Source organism: Salvelinus fontinalis, chromosome 9, assembly GCF_029448725.1.
Source record: "Salvelinus fontinalis isolate EN_2023a chromosome 9, ASM2944872v1, whole genome shotgun sequence".
NCBI lineage: Eukaryota > Metazoa > Chordata > Actinopteri > Salmoniformes > Salmonidae > Salvelinus > Salvelinus fontinalis.
Window position 1 is genome coordinate 45441220 of NC_074673.1, and position 12987 is coordinate 45454206.

General features: G+C 43.7%; 1 long non-coding RNA gene across 2 annotated transcripts; it reads left to right on the forward strand.

Moving 5' to 3' along the window:
• The first annotated feature begins 665 nt into the window (after positions 1–665).
• LOC129862686 (uncharacterized) lies at positions 666–12233 on the forward strand. Of its 2 annotated transcripts, XR_008760804.1 has the most exons (3): positions 666–2336; positions 2422–2515; positions 9685–12233. It is a non-coding gene; the product is annotated as an uncharacterized LOC129862686 (long non-coding RNA). The 2 variants fall into 2 exon arrangements; XR_008760803.1 differs by having other exon boundaries at positions 666–2515.
• The last annotated feature ends 754 nt before the right edge of the window (positions 12234–12987 follow it).

Below are 12987 nucleotides of genomic sequence, written 5' to 3' on the forward strand. Positions count from 1 at the left end.
GGACAGGGATTGATAGACAATTTAATTCTTAATACAATTGCGTTATTACATTTTTTAATTTATCCTTACTTTTCAATACAGTTTGCGCCAAGCGAAGCTACGTCAAAAAACATGGCGTCCTAAGCCACTAAAATGTTTCGACAGAAACACGATTTATCATAATAAAAATGTCCTACCTTGAGCTGTTCTTCCATCAGTATCTTGGGCAAAGGATCCTTTCTTGGGAGAAATCGTCTTTTGGTGGAAAGCTGTCCTCTTGCCATGTGGAAATGTCAACTGCGTTCGGGATGAACTGAAAAGCGTGCCCAACTTTTCACATCGTTGCAAAAATAAATGTCCCAAAATCGCACTAAACGGATATAAATTGCTATAAAACGCCTTAAATTAACTACCTTATGATGTTTTTAACTCCTAAAACGAGTGAAAAGATGACCGGAGAAATATAACAGGCTAAACTAACGCTTGGAACAGGTGCGCGCCGGTGTCCTCTAGGCTCATGACGCAGCTCCCAAAGAATGACTAGCTTCAGGGTTTTTTCATTTGTAGGGCCTGTGAACGAGCAATCGACCCCGTTGGAATCGTCATCACGTAAAGGCATCCAGGGGAAGACGTAAGAAGTGTCCGTATAGTCATAGCAACGACAGTGCCCTTTTAAATGACTTCAGAAGAGTGGCCAACATTTCTCAAATCTGACTCCATGTCAGGGAAATTGCTGTAGAATGGGCTCTGTTCCACTTAGAGACAAAATTTCAACTCCTATAGAAACTATAGACTGTTTTCTATCCAATAATAATAATAATATGCATATTGTACGATCAAGGATTTTGTGGGAAGCCGTTTAAAAAATTAGCCAAATTAGCATAAGTAGTCTAAACAGCGCCCCCATCCCCAACAGGTTATTAAAGGGATACACTCACATATGGAATATTAGAAGTTTTGTTTTCTGAGTTTCCACTAAATACGTAAATTTTTTAGATAACGGGTTCTTTATTTTGTCTAATATAGTAAGGAACACTTCTTTGAAGTGGTGGTATGACTTATGACTTCTATCATAACTTTCCGTTGTGGTCTGATCAGCCACATTGGAAAGCCATTTGGATGGAGAATCTAAGGTTATTGGTAATACTGAGTTTAATAATATATATTTTTTTATGTTTTAATATATATATAGCGTTCCCAACTCACTTGGCAGACACGAGTATGGTAACTGAAATGTTAGGTCAAGATATTATCCCTAGAGTTGGTTTCCTAGAATAATAATGGATGACATTCTAACTAATCAGAAAGAACAAATAGAATGACAGAGGTTCTAGCAGAACACATTAGAAGACTGTTTATTAACCAAACCCGTATGTCCAAGATTTTATGCTCTACAGGAGAACTACAGAAGGCGATTACCCACAAGATTGGGCCAGGGGCCTGGGTCTGGGTCCAATCACTAAAGAATAAGGACTGGAAGCAGCCACGGTGGGGGGCCATACCAAGCACTCCTGGTGACTGCCTTCGCAGTGAGAATATCTGAAAGAACTACCTGTAATTAACCATTATTGAAGTTACAGCTAACCAACTCCTGGGATCCGCTCATGACACAGATGCTCGTGACCAACCCAGTAGGAGACAGAAACGTGATGCTCCTTGGTCCGAGGGGACAGATAACATCCACACCGACCTGTTGGGGGTCCCAATAGGGGTCCCTCACGAATTCCAGGCACTAAACCGGAATGATGGCCTGTGGTACTTATTGCCCATTATTGGCCCAGCTATTGTTGATGCTAAACAAACTGCCTGGATCAATTATATCTATTACAATCAGCAACGTTTTGTTAATTACACTCATACTGCACTTACAAGTATGGCTGAACAATTAGAGGCTACCTCTAGGACCGCTAGGCAGAATAGGCTTGCACTAGATATGATCCTGGCCAATCAAGGAGGGGTCTGTAAAATGTTTGGTGAGCAATGCTGTACCTTCATCCCTAACAATACTAGCCCAGATGGAAGTATTTCAAAAGCTTTAAGTGGCCTTGACAAACTCTTGGTGGAAATGAAAGGTTTTGCTGGAGTGGAGGAGAGTGGACTGTTCTCCTGGTTGGGTGGCTGGTTCGGTAAGTACACTGCATTGATGGTTACTGGATTTCTGACCCTCATTGTTGTATTCCTTATGTTGATGTGCTGTGCCGCTTGCATCTTATCTTGTTTGAAGAAATCTGTTACAGATGTGGGCCAGGCTTCAGGTATGATGCCATTGCTTGAGACTCCGGAAGGAGACACTGACACTGAGTCTAACTTCCGGAGAAAAATGGGGCTGACTGAGGATGATCCTTGGTTCGCTGTGGGTGAGGTTGTGGAATGAAAAAGTTGATAATCAGTAGCTTAATGTAACTAACATACATGTAATAACTTGTCCTCCCTTATGTGAAGGTTTAAAGTTCCTGGGTGGCGAGGAGCCGTCCTGGTACAAGATATGTGTAGCAGGGAGACCAGATGGTTTTAATGTTTTCTACAAATATACTCGGTGTGTTTTCTAATATCAATAATGTTGTTTTTGGTGAGTGACACCTCATCCATATCTCGCTGTAATTTCAATGGGAGTTTGGTTGAAAATCTACCAGCCTCAGAAAAAATCCAAACAGGAAGTGGAACTTCTCAGGTTTTTGCCTGCTATATAAGTTCTGTTATACTCACAGACATAATTCAAACTGTTTTAGAAACTTTAGAGTGTTTTCTATCCAACACTAATAATAATATGCATATATTAGCAACTATGCACTCTGTGCACCTTTCATCCAAGCTACTCAATACTGCCCCTGCAGCCATAAGAAGTTAAACACCAGTTTCAACAGCAACAGTGAAGAGGCGACTCCAGGATGCTGGCCTTCTAGGCAGTTGTAAAGAAAGAAAGAAAGCCATATCTCAGACTGGCCAATAAAAATAAAATATTAAGATGGGCAAAAGAACACAGACACTAGACAGATGAACTCTGCCTAGAAGGCCAGCATCCCGGAGTCGCCTCTTCACTGTTGACGTTGAGACGGGTGTTTTGCGGGTCCTATTTAATGAAGCTGCCAGTTATGGACTTGAGGTGTCTGTTTCTCAAACTAGACACTCTAATGTACTTGTCCTCTTGCTCAGTTGTGCACCGGGGCCTCCCACTCCTCTTTCCATTCTGGTTAGAGCCAGTTTGCGCTGTTCTGTGAAGGGAGTAGTACACAGCGTTGTACGAGATATTCAGTTTCTTGGAAATTTCTCGCATAGAATAGCCTTCATTTCTCAGAAGAAGAATAGACTAACGAGTTTCAGAAGAAAGTTATTTGTTTCTGGCCATTTTGAGCCTGTAATCGAACCCACAAATGCTGGTGCTCCAGATGCTCAACTAGTCTAAAGAAGGCCAGTTTTATTGCTTCTTTAAATCAGCACAACAGTTTTCAGCTGTGCTGACATATATTTGCAAAATGGGTTTTCTAATGATCAGTTATCCTTTTAAAATTAGAAACTTGGATTAGCTAACACAACGTGCCATTGGAACACAGGAGTGATGGTTGCTGACAATGGGCTTCTGTACGCCTATGTAGATATTCCATAAAAAATCTGCCGTTTCCAGCTACAATAGTCATTTACAACATTAACAATGTCTACACTGTATTTCTGATCAATTTGATGTTATTTTAATGGACAAAAAAATTGCTTTTCTTTCAAAAACAAGGACATTTCTAAGTGACCCCAAACTTTTGAACGGTAGTGTATATGGATAGAAACATTACCCCCAGGTTGAACTGGTCATCAATAATCTGGTAATGTGAACTTTCCTGGCAATGATTGATTCCCAGTACAATTCTACAAACACTCATCACAAATTACTAAAGCCTGTGTTACTTATGTTCACAGCAGCTATTAGTACAAAAGCAATCTCTACTGAATTTTTTTAGCATAATCCATCATACCAGGAACTTGAATGCTCCAAAAGTGGCAGTATCATTAGATGCTGAAAAAAATATTTGGAGTAGAATGGGTATATGTGGTGGCTGTCTTAAAAAAGTAGTTTTTTTGTCAGTTATTTTGTTGTTGGATTGAGCTATTGTATAATCTGTGGCAAACCTCTTCAAGGTTATGAGCATTTGTCACAAATTAAGTGGGAAACTGTCACCAAATTACCCCAGAATGAGAGTTCTTTCGAACAGGACAGTACCTGTGTGTTTGTCTCTCCGTCCTGGTCCACCCAGGTCGTAGGCAAGGTCAAGGATAGCAGGGTTCGGTACACGAATCGGGTTCTCAGTAGGTCCAAGTCCAAACGCCAACAGGTAAGTCCAAAACAGTCCAGCTCATACACAGTAAATCCAGCCAATATCTATTGTCTCTTTCTCTATGGTTCACAGATCTTTCCAGCCCTCACTTCCTCTTCCTGGTTTTTCTTGACCCTTTATTCGTGTGTTGGCTCCACCTTCTGAGGGTTCCACTTGCTTCTGGGACTTGTAGTTTTGGCAGTCGGCCATTTTGTGATCTGTAGTTCTGATCGGGGTGGCCATTTTAGTGATCGGGCAGAGCCCGTTTATTAGTTCTGCTCTCACCTATCTGCCATTTATCACTCGACCCCCTTCTTTGCCACATATCTCCCCCCCTAGATCCGACCCCCTAGGTCGGGCTACCGCAGCAAAATATGCGTGCATGCGGGATAACCCATCCACATTTCCCATTTCCTTCCCTGCTTTGTGTTTCAAGTCAAAGTGAAACGGTTGGAGACTCAAAAACCACCGCATCACCCGAGCGTTCTTCTCTTTAGCCCTATGCATCCAGGTGAGTGGGGCATGGTCACTGATGAGGGTGAAGTGGCGCCCCAGCAGGTAGTATTTCAGGCTTTCTAGAGCCCACTTTACTGCCAGCGCCTCTTTCTCAACGACCGCGTAGTTGGTTTCCCGTGGTTCCAGCTTCCTGCTTAAAAACAGGATGGGGTGTTCCACCCCTTCTACCTCTTGGGATAGCACTGCTCCCAAGCCGACCTCTGAGGCATCCGTCTGAACCACAAACTCTTTCTCAAAGTCTGGTACCACCAGCACTGGATTACAGCAGAGAGCCTCCTGTAATGTCCTAAATGCTTTGGTGGCCCTTTCATCCCATTTGACCATGTTTGGCCCTCTGGCTCTAGTCATGTCGGTGAGTGGGGCGGCCACTGTGGCATAACTTGGGATGAACTTCCGGTAGTAACCGGTCAGCCCTAGGAAGGCTCGAACTTGCTTCTTATTTACTGGTTTCGGCCATTCTCTAATTGCCTCCACCTTCTTCTGTTGGGGTTTGATTAACCCTCTTCCTACGGTGTATCCCAGATACTCTGTTTCCCCTAACCCCACATAACACTTGGCAGGGTTCGCCGTGAGCCCTGCCTTTCTAAGGGCGTCTAACACCGCCTGTACCCGGGGTAAGTGGGATTCCCAATCAGGGCTGTAGATTCCCACGTCATCTAAATAAGCTGCGGCGTATGCCTGGTGCGGTTTTAGGACCTTGTTCATGAGCCGTTGAAAGGTAGCTGGGGCCCCGTGTAAGCCGAATGGCATGACGGTGTATTGAAACAAACCGTCAGGAGTTGCAAAGGCTGTCTTTTCTTTGGCCCTGGGGGTCAGAGGAATTTGCCAGTACCCTTTTGTCAGGTCCAGGGTCGTAATGTACCGAGCTTTACCAATTTTCTCCAGTAGTTCGTCTACTCGGGGCATGGGGTAGGCATCAAACTTGGAGATTTCATTTACTTTCCGAAAGTCGTTACAAAACCGCAAAGACCCATCGGGCTTGGAGACCATCACAATTGGGCTAGACCACTCACTATGTGACTCCTCGATCACTCCAGCTGTCAACATTTTCTCTGTCTCTGCTCTAATCGCGGCCTGTCGAGCCTCGGGTACCCGATATGGCCTCATGCTCACTTTTCTCCCTGGTAGGGAAACGATATCGTGAGCCGTAACCTCAGTTCGGCCGGGTACCTCTGAAAACACATCTCTGTTTTTCTGGATCAGGGTCTTTACTTCCTGTACTTGTGCTGGGGACAGAGTAGGTGAAATATTTACTTCGGCTGCCTCCTGAGTGTGTGTATGTGACCATTAGTGTTTCTCTCTCTCTCCATGCTTTTAACAGGTTTATGTGATAGATCTGTTCCTGTGGCCGTCGACCTGGCTGTCGGATCCGATAATTCACTTCTCCTATTTTCTCCAGTACTTCATATGGTCCTTTCCATGTGGCTAGTAGTTTGCACTCTACCGTGGGGATCAGCACTAACACCTTATCTCCCGGTTGAAATTACCTCAGGGTAGCCTGCCGGTTATAAGTGTGCCGCTGGTGCTCTTGTGCTTGTCTCATGTGCTCTCGGACGATGGGCATGACTGTGGCTATCCTGTCTTGCATTGCCGTGACGTGCTCTATGACACTAGTATACGGGGTGGATTGGTGCTCCCAGGTTTCCCGGGCGATGTCTAAGATTCCCCGGGGGTGCCTCCCATATACCAGCTCAAAGGGAGAAAACCCCAGCGAGGCTTGAGGAACCTCTCTAATGGCAAACATCAGATACGGCAACATGCAATCCCAGTTTTTCCCATCCTTATCGATTACCTTCCTGAGCATTCACTTCAGGGTCCTGTTGAATCTCTCAACCAGCCCATCCGTCTGAGGATGGTGAACCGATGTCCTCAACTGTTTCACCTGCCACAATTTACAAAGGTCCGCCATAAGGCGGGACATAAAGGGGGTCCCCTGGTCAGTAAGGATCTCCTTTGGAACCCCTACCCTGGTGAACAAGAGCACTAATTCCTTGGCAATATTTTTGGAAGTCATCGTCCGAAGGGGAATGGCTTCTGGGTAGCGAGTGGCATAATCTAGAATGACCAGAATGTATTGGTGTCCTCTGGCGGACTTGGGTAGTGGGCCCACTATATCCATCGCTATCCTCTCAAATGGCGTTTCGATTATAGGGAGTGGCACTAACGGGCTTCTAACAGCTGGTCGGGGAGCTGTTAACTGGCACTCTGGGCACTCTCCACAATGACGAGCCACTTCAGCCTGAATTCCTGGCCAGTAAAACCTCCTTACAATCCGGTCTCGGGTTTTATCGATACCAAGGTGTCCACCCAGAATGTGCCCATGAGCTAGATCCAGTACTGTCCTCCGGTACCGGGTGGGGACCAACAACTGTTCAACCACATCAACCCCTATTTTTGAGACTCTGTACACCAAACCCTTTTTCATAATGAAGTGGGGAAAACTATTAGGCCTCATCCCATCATTTATGGGAGTACCATCGACGACCTGCACGTCTGCTCTGGCTTGCTGCAGGGTTGGATCCTGGTTTTGGGCCGTCCCGAAATTAGTCAAGGACCCTGCCAGGTCTGCTGGTTCTAGATCGTCATCCTCTGGATTCAGATCGACCCTAGCCCCACTAGTACCGGGCTGTTCGTTATCAACGAGGGTTGCTACTTCATCCTCATCCTCCCCTACTAGCACCTGTGAGGTTGGCCCCTGAGAGACCTCTTTTCTTGGCTTTGGTTGAAGACCCCATACTTCTTCCTGCTTGGTCAGGGTTGTTGGCTTCTCAAATATGCCATTCTTTTGGCCTAACTGCGCAAAGTTAGGAAAGTATCTACCCAATATTACATCATATGGCATCTTTGGGACCACGCCGACCTCACAATCCAGCAGACCGTCCTCTGTTTGTATGCTCACCAAGGCTGTGGGGTACAGACGGGTATCACCATGAATGCATGTAACACTGATATCCTGACTTGTATCCAGTTTATGAGTTGGCACTAGGTTTGCAACGACCAGGGTTAGCATACTGCCGGAATCCAGCAGTGCTTCAACCTCTTTCCCTTCAATCGTCACCCTGCACATATGTTTGTTTCTTGATCTTTCAAGTACAGTGGTTACAACAGGACATGCATACCACATATCATCTTCTTTTTCACCGAGGTTACATTGCATTGGCTCTTCTTTAATCGGGCAGTAGGCTGCAATATGTCCTGGTCGATTACAATTGTAACAGATAATAGGGATTCGGAGGGGAGACCCCCTCGACCCCCGGTCCCGGTTTCCGTTTTTTCCCTTAGTGTCTCGGCTCGATTCTGATTCTTTCCTCATGGCCCCACGCTGCTCTCTTCCCCCTCCACCTGTTGGGACAGTCTTACCCTGTCCGCTGGTTCGCCCAGGCCTGGGGAATGGGAATCTTTCCTCCTGTGCCTGCTCAGCTGTTCCTGCCGTACAATACCGTTCAACCAGGCCCACGAGATGGTCGGCGGAAAATACCTCGTTCTGGCCAACCCATCGTCGCACTTCTTGGGGTAGACCTCTCTGAAACTGGTTGAGTACGATGGTCTCGACAATCTCGGCGGAGGAACGGGTCTCCGGTTGCAACCATTTCCGGGCCAGATGAATCAAGTCGAACATCTGTGTTCGGGGAGGTTGTCCAGATCGGTAGGACCACTGGTGGAAGCGGTGTGCCCTCACGGTATCGGTCACTCCCAGTCTAGTCAGAATCTCTCCCTTTAGTTTATCGTAATCCTGTGCATCTTTCAACTCCAGGTCGAAATACGCTTTTTGCGCGTCCCCGGCCAGGTATGGTGCCAGAAGCCCTGCCCATTCTTCTTTCGGCCACTTCTCCCTCTCTGCAGTCCTTTCGAAGGTGGTGAGATATGCTTCCACATCATCCTGTGCTGTCATTTTTTGAAGAAAATTATTGGCCCGCCTCTGGGTATTTGCAGCTGGTAATTGAGCCCCAATTTGGTCCGCTAGCCCCTTTAGGCCTTCTCTTAACTCCCGGGTGTTTCTCTCTTGCTCTTCTCTGAGCAGCTGGTTGGTGCGGTGCTGGGCCTGTAACGTGTCCTGGTATATTCGCATTGCATCCTGATGAGCTATTTGTTGAGCTCTAGTTGCCTCTTGTTGGGTGGCCGCCGCTTGTAACAAGGCCTGTATGACTCCCTCCATACTCATTTTCCTGAGAAACTTTCCTAATCAAACCAAGCAACAACAAAAAAAAAACTTGACTCCCCTTTGGAGTGTTTTTAAAAAAAAAAAATTTTTTTTTTTAACCTAACCAGCGGAATGGTTAGTCCATATGCCCACATTCTCCACCACGTGTGGCAAACCTCTTCAAGGTTATGAGCATTTGTCACAAATTAAGTGGGAAACTGTCACCAAATTACCCCAGAATGAGAGTTCTTTCGAACAGGACAGTACCTGTGTGTTTGTCTCTCCGTCCTGGTCCACCCAGGTCGTAGGCAAGGTCAAGGATAGCAGGGTTCGGTACACGAATCGGGTTCTCAGTAGGTCCAAGTCCAAACGCCAACAGGTAAGTCCAAAACAGTCCAGCTCATACACAGTAAATCCAGCCAATATCTATTGTCTCTTTCTCTATGGTTCACAGATCTTTCCAGCCCTCACTTCCTCTTCCTGGTTTTTCTTGACCCTTTATTCGTGTGTTGGCTCCACCTTCTGAGGGTTCCACTTGCTTCTGGGACTTGTAGTTTTGGCAGTCGGCCATTTTGTGATCTGTAGTTCTGATCGGGGTGGCCATTTTAGTGATCGGGCAGAGCCCGTTTATTAGTTCTGCTCTCACATATCTGCCATTTATCACTCGACCCCCTTCTTTGCCACAAATCATTTAAGTGATCAAGAGAGACAAGGAGGATACTGTCTGTCGTTATCTATTTGCTTTAGCCACAGAACACACAACGCCGCTGTTGCCACCGTTGCAGGAACAATCCATCACAGCTGCTTCCTGCCAGAGGTCAACCAACAGGATACATCCAGAGAGACTGGACGCAAGCAAGAAGACATAGAACTGATAATGGGAACCATTATCTTGGGAATTATGTTATGTGAGATCAAATGCGTAACATGAGTGAACTGGTGCTGATCTCAAAGATATTGAACACATGGAAAGATTCATACATTATTATTTATTTTTTACTTCGACACATGAAATGTACTGTATGCAAAGTAACCATGTGATTTAATAATGCATGTTATCTATATCAGAGGAGGCTGGTGGGAGGAGCTATAGGAGGGCGGGCTCATTGTAATGGCTGGAATGAAATGAATGGAATGGAGTCAAACACATTGTTTCCATGAGTTTGTTTTTGGTACCATTCCATTGATACCATTCCCATTACAATGATCCCTTCCTCCTATAGCTACTCACACCAGCCTCCTCTTGTCTATATCTATATAGCAAGCTAAACATTTCTCCCTACTGAAAAGCAAATTCTGACGTGTTTTATGAAACTAATGAGAATTGCCTCAGGCCTGCGTTGAAACGGCTGCCAGTTTATGCGCATCAAATGCGCATCTCTATTCCCCTGAACACGCAACAAAGCCGCATGCTCACACGACACCCAAACATTAGTTTGTTTATGCTCCAACTGTACCATGGTAATGAATGTGTCCGGAGTCGGGAAGAGACAGACAGGCAGCGTTTCTCAGCCAGTCGAAATCATGAATCTGCTGCTATTATTGTTATGGATATATACAAAGAAATGTCAATTGAAAAAAGTGAAACGAAGTACCGAGGTAAAAGCAGTTTTGAGTTGGATATTCGACGGATATTCGCGCTTTCTAACCTCAATAGCTTTCAAACCACTTGAGCCACAGACTCCAAATAAGTGTCAAGATGTTGGAAAAATTGCGCACAACATTGCACAGGTCTTATTTTCACGATTTGGACATTAATTCGCTTTCCAAAGCTAATCAACGTGGAAATGTGAGCAGCATTTTGTACTACTAGTTGAATTCGTTATGGAGTGTAAAAGTACAAACTTTTTTTACATTCGAATTTCAATAGTACTTGACTCAAACAAGGTTCAGAATGTCCACTGACTACCCTTCTATATTGCACAACCTTTGATTTGTTCATTTTCATCTCACACGTTTTTACATGAATTTGTCAAACTTTCGCATTTCAATAGCTCCTTGGTCATGTGACCTACTGGACTCAAACAAGGTTCAGAATGTCCACTCAGTGGGCCTACACATTGCACATCCTTTAGTTTGTCCATTTTCATCTCAAAACATTTTTACATACATTTTTCAAACCTTCAAATTTCAATAGCTCCTTGGTCATGTGACCTAATGACTTCAAACAAACTTCAGAATGTCCACGGACTAGCCTTATATATTGCACACTCTTGTTTGTGTACTGTAAAATCACACAGTATAATGTACATGTTTTATAGTTTTAAATTTCAATAGCTCCTTGGTCATGTCAATTACACACCTAAGAAGTGTGCAGTGGATATTCACCCATATTGCGTAACCTCTAGTCATGTATCTTCTATATTGTTGTACATTAATATTAGTTTGACAATTAGGGGGTTCAGTCCAGTGTTGTGTTAACCCTTTTCTTTCATATTTATCTACAATAATTGGTAGTTCTATGTACTTATTTTCCCTGTTTTTTTTATTTTGCCACAGTATTTAACAGCGGTACACAATAGGAGAGAGACAGATAATATCTCCTTTCGTCGTTAATATCAACCATAAAGGAAAAGGGCAAAGTACGAGAATCATGCTATTAATTGTCCAAAGCAGGAATGGAGTGAATTAGTGAGGTAGGCTGCAGTGGGTTTGCTGGTCAATACATATACTGAACATGTAATCACAGTAATGGTGGCCAGAAAATCAATGAATAAAAATGGAATATTGACAAATTAAACAGAAATTGTAGACCTTTAATATTTTCCAACATGTCAACAGACACTTAACTTCAATTAAGTATAAAACATTTCAGTGTTAATTTTCTCTTTATCCCTGGTTGATGTACATTTCAGAGCCTCTTCAGTGTGGATGGGGTATAGCATACATTTTCAACAACAAAGACATCACTTCCAGTTTGTGTTCTTCACTCTGAATTCTTTTGTCTTCATTCCTAGGCACAGCACATGGAACCACCGCTGGCATTGAAAACATTCAATCTAAAACAAAACAAAGCGTAACATGTTATAAATTATATTAAACATCAATGCAGTATGACGAATTAGCCATCCATTGTGTTATATCATAAATTGTCTGACATGCCGTCACTGTTGTCAAAAGATTCTAAACATGTTAAATAAAGTTACTAACCCAGTCAGTCTTTGGGCCACATCCAGGTTCTTTATCAGTGGCACCCATGAAGCAGTTGTTGGCTTTGTTGAACTCTGAAGTCATAGGCATGAACTGAACATATGGCTGTCCCACACAACTACATAAAAATAAAGAATTTACATTTACTTTGAATTAAATGTCATTACATACCAGACATTTTTAATATATCCTCAGCCATTTCTTTTCACAGTTGCTCCATGTGTTTTTGTGAAGGTTCTATATCAATTTGGGAGGGGATGTTGGGGAAGTTCTGTGCAACTTCCTTGGCCATCTACACCCCATTTTTATAGAGTTTTTGATCTAATTGTCACATAACAGATAACCATTCATTATTGAAAATATAACTATCAAACCTGCATTACAAAGACCCCTCAGCTGAAGGTGTCCTGCTGCATGGTGTGAGTTATTTCCCTCCTTTCCACTTTATGTCCACCCAGTTGTCTTTTCCATGGCAAGATCTTCTCATTTTGAACTATTCTCTTTTTATGTAAACATAATGGAATTCTGATTAGTTATAGGCAAATGAATACACAGGCCAAAACTGTATGCTGATTTCCTTATCACTATAATCTAGTAGAGGTAATTTCCTTTATGCCCCATTCTACACACAGCCTAAATTATAGGCACTGAACCATTTACAGGAGAATAATAAAGGTAGCATATGGGATCCAACCTTATCACAGAGTGAACAAATGTAGAGCGTTTGTATACTTTAAGAAAAAAATATTAAGTGACAGTTTCATCAGTACGTGCTTAATTAAAGAAAGTCATATCACAAAGATCACAGATGACAGTGCCCATCAAGTCTATGACAATAGAGAATTTATTGTAAGCACCAAAGTGTGTTAAAGTGTGTTTGTCAAAATAATATCTGAAAAT